The sequence below is a fragment of the Dasypus novemcinctus genome, chromosome 7, assembly GCF_030445035.2.
Source record: "Dasypus novemcinctus isolate mDasNov1 chromosome 7, mDasNov1.1.hap2, whole genome shotgun sequence".
Taxonomy (NCBI): Eukaryota; Metazoa; Chordata; class Mammalia; order Cingulata; family Dasypodidae; genus Dasypus; species Dasypus novemcinctus.
Genome location: NC_080679.1, coordinates 37,951,682 through 37,960,092, shown reverse-complemented (window position 1 = coordinate 37,960,092; position 8,411 = coordinate 37,951,682). Strand labels below are relative to the sequence as shown.

General features: G+C 33.3%; 1 pseudogene; it reads right to left on the bottom strand.

The window, feature by feature from the left end:
- Positions 1–5,421: 5,421 nt before the first annotated feature.
- Positions 5,422–6,358, bottom strand: LOC101444708 (5-azacytidine-induced protein 2 pseudogene; annotated as a pseudogene).
- Positions 6,359–8,411: the final 2,053 nt, after the last annotated feature.

The window sequence follows — 8,411 nt, the reverse complement described above, 5'->3', positions numbered from 1 at the left end:
AAAATTGTGGTCACGTATTTGTAATATAAAATAACTATTTTTAACCATTTTAAGTGTAAAATTATTGGCATTAATTTCATAGTGCTGTGCAATCATCAACACCATTTTTTTTTATCACCCTGTATCCATTAAACAATAACTCCCTATTCCCCATGTCCCCAGCCCCTAGTTACCTCTAATCTACTTTCTGTCTCTATGTTTTGCTATTACAGATATTTCATAAAGTGGAGTCATACAATAGCTATCATTCTGTGTTTGGCTTATTTCATTCAATGTAATGTTTTCCAGGTCCATCCATGACGTAGCATGTATCAGAACTTCATTTCTTTTAAGGCTGAATAATGTTCCATGGTATGTGTATACTACATTTTGCATATCCATTTATCTGTTAATGGGCACGGGTTGTTTTTACCTTTTGGCTACTGTGATTAATGTTGCTCTGAACATTGGCATACACATATCTGATACCCTGTTTTCAATTCTTTTGGCTATATATCTAGGAGTGGGATTGTTGTGTCTGTATTTTAAGTTTTTGAGGAATTGCCAAACTGTTTTCTGCAGCTGCTGTGCCATCTTACTTTCCCCAGCAATGCATAAGGGTTCCTATTTCTTCACATCCTTACCAGCACTTAATTTCTGTTTTTAAAATAGTTGCCCTCCTAGCAAATGTGAAATGGTTTCTCACTGTGGTTTTGATTTGTATTTCTCTAATGACTAATGTTGCTGAGCATCTTTTCTTGAGCTCATTAATTATTGGCATGTCTTTTTGGAAAAACGTCTATTCAAGTCCATTTACCATGTTTTAATTGGATTGTTTGTCTTTTTTGTTGTTGAACTGTAAGAATTCTCTATACGTTCCAGATATTAAGCCCTTATCAGACATAGGATTTCAAAATATTTTCTCCCATTCTATAAGTTGCCTGCTCACTTTTTTGATAATGTCCTTTGATGTACAAAAGTTTTTAAGCTTGAAGACAATATCAGTTTTCTCTTGTTGCTTGTGCTTTTGGTGTCATACATAAGAATTTTATTGTAAGAGTTTTATGGTTTTGGCTCTTATATTTAGGTTATACATTTAAGTTTTATATATGGTGGGAAGTAGGGGCCCAACTTCATTTTTTGTATGCAAAAATCCATTTTTTCCAGCACCATTTGTGCTTGAATGTATTTGGCACCTTTGTCCAAAATCATTTGAACATATATGTATGAATTTATTTCTGGACTTGCAATTTTTTATTTCATTGTTATCTATATCTATCCTTATACCAGAAGTACATTGTGTTGATTACTATAGCATTGTAGTAAGTTATGAAATCAGGACATTTTTAGCCTCTAACTTTGTTCACATTTTTCAAGATTGTTTGACTATTTGGGACCATTTGCAATTGCATATGAATTTGAGGAATGGCTTTTCATTTCTGCCAGAAAATAACGTTGTTGAAATTTTGATAGGGATTGCACTGAATCTGTAAATTGCCTTGGGAAGTATTTACATCTTAACAATATTGCCTTCCAGTTCACTTATTTAGGTCTTCTTTAATTTCTTTAAGTAATATTTTATAGTTTACAGTATATGAATATTTTACCACCTTGGTTGAATTTATTCTTGGCTAGTTTATTCTTTTAGATGATGTTGTGGTTAATTTTATATGTTGTAGCAGTTTGATATGATTATGAATTCCAAAAGTAGGTATGGGATTATGTTTGTAATCTGGTCTGTACCTGGGAGTGATTATGTTATGATTAGGTCTTTGATTGGGCCACATCATTAGGGTATGATAGATAAAAGGCATGACAAACTGAGGGTTTCTGATGTTGGAGTTTTGATGTTGGAGTTTGATGTTGAAGTCTTAAGCTGGAGCCCCAGGAAGTCAGCAGGCAGAGGAAAGAGAAGCCAGCCCTGGGAAGAGAGGACCTGAGCCAGGAGAAGAACACAGAGGAGTAGAGATGCTTCCTTAGACACAGAAGAAACCCCAGGGAGAGAGACAGAGCTGTTCACCTGATAGTCTACAGCTGACCTTGTGAAGAGAGGCAAAGTCTGGAGAGCCTCATAGTCTACAGCTGACCTTGTGGAGAAAAGAGAGAAGCTGAGCCCAGAGGAACCCAGGTAGCCTGAACCCTCACAGACATCGGCAGGCATCTTGCTCCAACAGGTGAAAATAGACTTTGGTGAGGGAAGTAACTTATGCTTTATGGCCTGGTATCTGTAAGCTCCTACCCCAAACAAATACCCTTTATAAAAACCAACCAATTTCTGGTATTTTGCGTCAGCACCCCTTTGGCTGACTAATACACATGTCAACTTGACTAAGCTATGGTGTCCAATTATTTGGTCAAACACTCGCCCTGTTGTCACTGTGGAGGTATTTCATAGATGGAATTAGCATCTGAAATGAGTTGGCCTTAAGTAAAGACAATTACTCTCCATAATGTGGGTGGGCCTCATCCATTCAGTTGGAGGTCTTAGCAAGAACTGAGGGTCCCAGGGAGCAAAAGGAATTCCACCTAAACATTATTCTCTCCACTCTTCCCTAAGATTTCAGATTAAGGAATTTGCATTCAAGAATTCAACACCACTCTCACTAAAATTTCCAGCTTCCCCTACAAATTTGGACTTGCCAGCCCCTACAATTGCATGAGCCAATTCCTTATAATAAATAAGTGTGTATACACACACACACACACATACTCATATCCTGTTGGTTTTGCTTCTCAGGAGAACCTTGATTGATATATTTGCTATTGTAAATGGAATTGTTTCTTAATTTCCTTTTTGGATTGTTCATTTCTGGTGTATAGAAATGCAACTGATTTTTGTGTGTTGATCTTGCCACTTTGCTGGATTTATTAGCCCTTGATTAACTGTTCTGGCTGTTAGTTGTAGGTTTTTCATAAATGCCTTTGTCATGTTGAGGAAGATCTCTATTCCCAGTTTTCTGAATTTTTAAAAAAATCATGGATTTTATCAAACGTCTTTTCTGCATCAAATGAAAGGATCAAGAGGGTTTTCCTTTCATTCTAATAATGTGGTGAATAACATTGATTTTCTTACATTGAATCACTTTTGCATTCCTGGGGCTTTTAATATGCTCTTGCATATTTGGTTTGCTGGTATTTTTGAGTAATTTGCCTCTATATTCACAAGGGAAATTTGTCTGTAATTTTCTTTTTTTTGTGTGTGATGTTTTTATCTAGCTTTGGTATCAGAGTGATGCTGGCTTCATTGTATGAATTCAGAAGTGTTCCTTCCTCTTCTATTTTGGAAGAATTTGGAAGGATTGGTGCATTTTTTCTTTAAATTTTTGTAGAGTTCACCAGTGAAACTATATGGTCCTGGACTTTCCTTTGTTTGGAGGTTTTTGATTTTCGATTGACTCTCTTTACTTGTTATGTCTTTTGAGATTTTCTATCCTTTGGGAGTCAGTTTAGGTAATTTGTGTGTTTCTAGAATTTTTCCTTTTTCATCTAGATTTTCTAATTTTTTTGCATACAATTGTTATAGTGTTGTTTTATAATCATTTTTATTTCTGTGGGGTTGGTAGTACTGTCTCCCTTTCATTTCCGATTTTAGTTATTTTCCTCTATTTTTTTCCTTTATTAGTCTAGGTAAAGATTTGTCAAATTTATTGATATTTTCAAAGAACAATCTTTTGTTTCTTTGATTTTCTATTCTATATATCATTGTTTTCATCTCTGATTTTTATTATCTCCTTTATTCTGCCCATTTTGGGTTTAGCTTGCTGTTCTTTTCCTAATTCCTCAAAGTGTAAAATCAGATTATTGATTTGAGATCTCTCCTCTTTTTTTAAAAAAAATTCAAATAAAATAATTTATTTAAATTAGACAATTTCTTTGCATTGTTGAAAATATTAATCAAGCCATTATCTTATAAGTCTTATTTTCTTTATAAAGGAAAATATCCAATCTTGGTTTAAAAAAAAAGCAAACAAGAAAGATACATTTGAGATTAGATATAATATACAGCATAAGCAGCCATAGTTTCCACTGCTATTATTACACACATAGTTGCATATTCAGTTGAAGCCTGGAGTCCTGTATTTGTTTTATGCATATTGGGTTTTGTTCTATTGCTTGGCAGGAGATTATACCCCCTTGAGTCAGCTGTGCTCATTGATCAGAATAAATTCCATCATCTGACATCAATCTGATTAATCACACACAGATCAGCTTGTATAAGTAAGATAATATAAAGACAAAAATATCTGAATGGTGAACATTGTTTATGTATGTATGTTATTCAATAATATAGGTGAGATTTGAGATATTCTTCTGAGTTCAAGATATGTGAAACAATCTATTATAAAGGATAAAATTCTCCTATATGAAACACTGTATCCCCAGGCAAACAGTGTATGAACCAAGTGGTACGTCTTATTCTGATATTCTTAATGCCTCTGTTATTTTTTCACTTACATACAAATTATAGGTCACTTAGAATGATAGACTTTTGGAACATTTCATGATTATATTATATCAATACAGCACAAAATTTGGTTTCTAGAATTAAAATTCTTAATTCAATGAATTAAAAATCACTTACTCCATGAGTAAAATGTTATATTTCAAAACAAAACCTAACAGTTTATAAGCTGCTCTGCATAATAAGCAGCTAGTTGTAGTCCCTTTGAGAAAAATGGCTTTATACAGTTAGATACATCCATTTAGATTTTGATTAAGGATCACTGAAGGAACAGATTAGACTGAAAAATTTGTGATGCTCTTTCTACTTTACTTCTAATTACATGATGTATAGGGTTATAATTGTTCACACATTTACAACCGTTTCATCTCTTTTTTTCCAATTAGGACTTGAGGGATGTTCTGAGACAAAGTTGGCTTCAATGATCAGGTTATTTCAAGTGCCAGAATTCAAATTCCTATTCTAAAATGTTACTAACAAACAATATTGCTATTTAAAATTGATTTTAAATCTGAAACTTTGAAACAATAGCATATAGAGATGGAATAACCTATATTATTCCTGTGTAGTATTTTTCATATCTTTAAGCCTCATAAGATCAACAGAAATGTGGCCTATTTACAGTGTCATTTGCTATTTCTGCAATTTGAAGCAACTTAAATAGTTTTAATCCTCTATTAATGGCTGCTTTTTAAAATCTTTATGAATGGAAATATTTAGGCATTTCATGTGCTTTGTAAAACCATGTCTAAAAACTTCCAATTCCATTCTTTATCTGAGAAGCAGAAATTTACAATTGTTGTCATAGAATTGTCTTTTTGAAATATCTTAAATATTAACACCTTAGCATTAATTACTAGTATATAACTGATTCTTAGCCAGAATATGGAACTGCAGGGCACTATCCTTTCTTACTGGAAAATCAACTGCATATTATGGTACAGTATATACAAACATATATACTGAAAAACTGCAAAATTTTAGTCAAAATCCACTTTCAATTTGCTAAATAATTTCTTGATGGAATCACTGAGGGAGATATAGCATCCTTGTGATAAAATCATGAATTGCTTCAGAACTAATTCTTTTAAAGGCCAGTTTTGACTAAGTTGAATCAAGTAATACAGTGGTGGCAAGTTGGGTAAAGGCAAAGTTTTACTTTGAGTTTCCCCAAATGCTGTCTTACTTCATTTAGAAAGGCTTGGGAATACCCAAGAATTATCTTCCAGAAAATTTCTGCCAGAAGAGTTGTGCTCCTGAAGATTTTCACCATCATTAGGAATGGATCTTTCATTATCTGTCTATGATTGGATAATTGGTTTCTCAGATAAAATCTTTGTCTCCTGGTAAAGGTGAAGATGTGGTATGACAAAGAGTTTTGCATTTGATGAGAGAGAGGTATATCTTCTTCTATGTTATAGTAAAATTCATCAAGTGTACTTTTGTGTTATCTTTTCCAGGGTCTTTTACACATCCTACTAGGGCACAGGCTTTCTTGATTGCAGTTGGGGTTTTCAGTTTTCTTAGTAGTTTGCTTGTACTTGAGTCACCAGATATAAATTAGACATTTCTCTCTTTAGCACCCAGTAAGCCTGCTGTATATTATCACTTGAAATGCTTAGTCTATGGAGATCTCTACTCTACAGATTGTCTTCCTGAGACAGATCCATTTGTTTGGATTTTTGCAGCTCTATTTTGACATCATTACATTCTTTGATCATCAGTTCCAGCTCTTATTTCAAACCATGGCTCTTCAAGTCACAGATCAACTTTTCTACCTCCCAGTTAGATGAAAGGACATTAAATTCCTCATGATCTGCTGAGATTCCACTTTTATTTTAGTTGGAGGAGTCCTACTTCTTTAGATAGTAGCTGTTCATTTAATACTTTCAAAGACTCAGAGTTGCCTTTATTCATGTTACCCAATTTGCTCTTCAGATGATCTCTATCAATGCAGACCTCTTGATATACATGATAGTCTTTATTTGCTTGTTCTCATCTCACAGAACTTGTTTCTTCATCTAATCAAGATCCTATAAGCTTTTCTTCCAAAAATCTAATTCTTTTCTTTTAAATAAAGAGTTCTCTTTTTTCTGAGTCCTTAAGTTGTTTTTGTTTTTTTTTTTTAAAGAAACTTTAGATTACATAAATGTTACATAAAAAATATAGGGGATTCCCATATATCCCAGCACTCCCCCTCCCACACTTTCCCCTTAAGCTGTTTTTTTAAAAATTTTTATTTTTTTAAGCTCTTTTTTGATGTCTTCATATGCAGTAACAAGGACAAAATGTGAAGCAACATGTTCATCTCAATTTCCTATTTAAAGTCACTTCTGTCTGATACTGGTATAGTTACTCAGCTTGCTTTTGGTTACTATTTGCATGGACTATTTTTTCCATCTTTTCACTATCAATTTATTTATGTCTTTGGATATAGAATGAGTGTTCTAATTGATAAAACATAAGTTATATCATGTATTGCTATCCATTCTGTCAGTCTGTGCCTTTTGATTGGAGAGTTTAATCCATTTTGATTGAAAGTAATTGTTGATGAGGCAGGACTTATTTCTGCCATTTAGCTTTCTGGGGTTTTTTTTGTTTGTTTTGTTTTGGGCTTATACATGTTCTGGTCCCTCACTTCCTACATTGCTGCCCTCATTAGTGTTTAGTTGATTTTTTGTAGTGAACCATTTTGATTCACTTCTCATTTCTTTTAGTGTGTAGTTTTTTGATATTTTCTTTTTGGTAACCATGGGAATTGCATTAACAACCTGAATGTATAACATTCTAGCTTGAATTGATATCAACTTAACTTCACTAGCATACAAAAACTCTTCTCTATTCCACTCCATTCTATCTCATGTGGTTTTTGTCATAAATTATGTTTTCATACATTGTGTGCCTTATAACACAGATTTATAATTATTTTTATGCATTTGTGTTTTAAATCATATAAGAAATAAAAAGTGGAATTACAACTCTAAAATAGAATAATAATGACTTTTATATTACCCATATAATTACCTTACTGGAGGTATTATTTCTTCATACAGCTTCAAGTTACTTTCTAGTGTCCTTTCATTTCAACCTGAAGGGCTCACTCTAGTTTTTCTTATGTGGCAATTCCAGTAGTAATAAACACCTTCATCTGTTGTTTAATGGAATTTCACAATTTCTCCTTCATTTTCACTAGATATATCGTTCTTGGTTGACAGTTTTTAAATATGTCATCCTACTGCCTTCTGGCCTCTATGGTTTCTGATGAGAAACTGGCTGTTAATCTCATTGAGGATCCTTGTATGCAATGCGTCACTTTTCTCCTGCTGCTTTCAAGATTCTCTTGGTCTTTATCTTTCAATGGTTTCATTGCAATGTGTCTCAGCATGGATTCCTTTGCATTTATCCTGTTTGAAGTACATTGAGCTTCTTGGATGTGTAGATTTATGTGTTTTGTCAAATTTTGACATTATTTAAGCCATTATTTTTTCAAACCTTCTTTCTGTCCCTTTCTCTTTCTCTCTTTTCCTTATGGGTCTGAGGAAAGTTAGGTCTGCTCGATGGTGCTCTACAGGCCTCTTTAAGTCTGCTCACTTTTTTTCATTATCTTTTTTCTTTCTACTCTTCAGACTGGATAATTTCAATTGTCCTATGCTCAAGTTCCCTGATTATTTCTTCTGCCTGTTCAAATCTGCTGCTGAAACTCTCTAGCACATTATAATTTTAGTTTTTGTACTTTTCAGCTCTGGAATTTGTTTTGTCCCTTTGTATATTTTTTCTTTAATGATATTCTCATTTTGTTCATATATTGTTTTCCTGATTTCCTTTGGTTCTTTATATTTTCCTTTGTCTCTGCACATATTCAAGACAGTTGTTTTAAAGTCCTTGTCTGGTAAATTCAATGTATGGGATGCATTAAGGATAGTTTTTGTCACTTTATTTTGTTTCTTTGAATGGTATTCTTTCTTGTTTC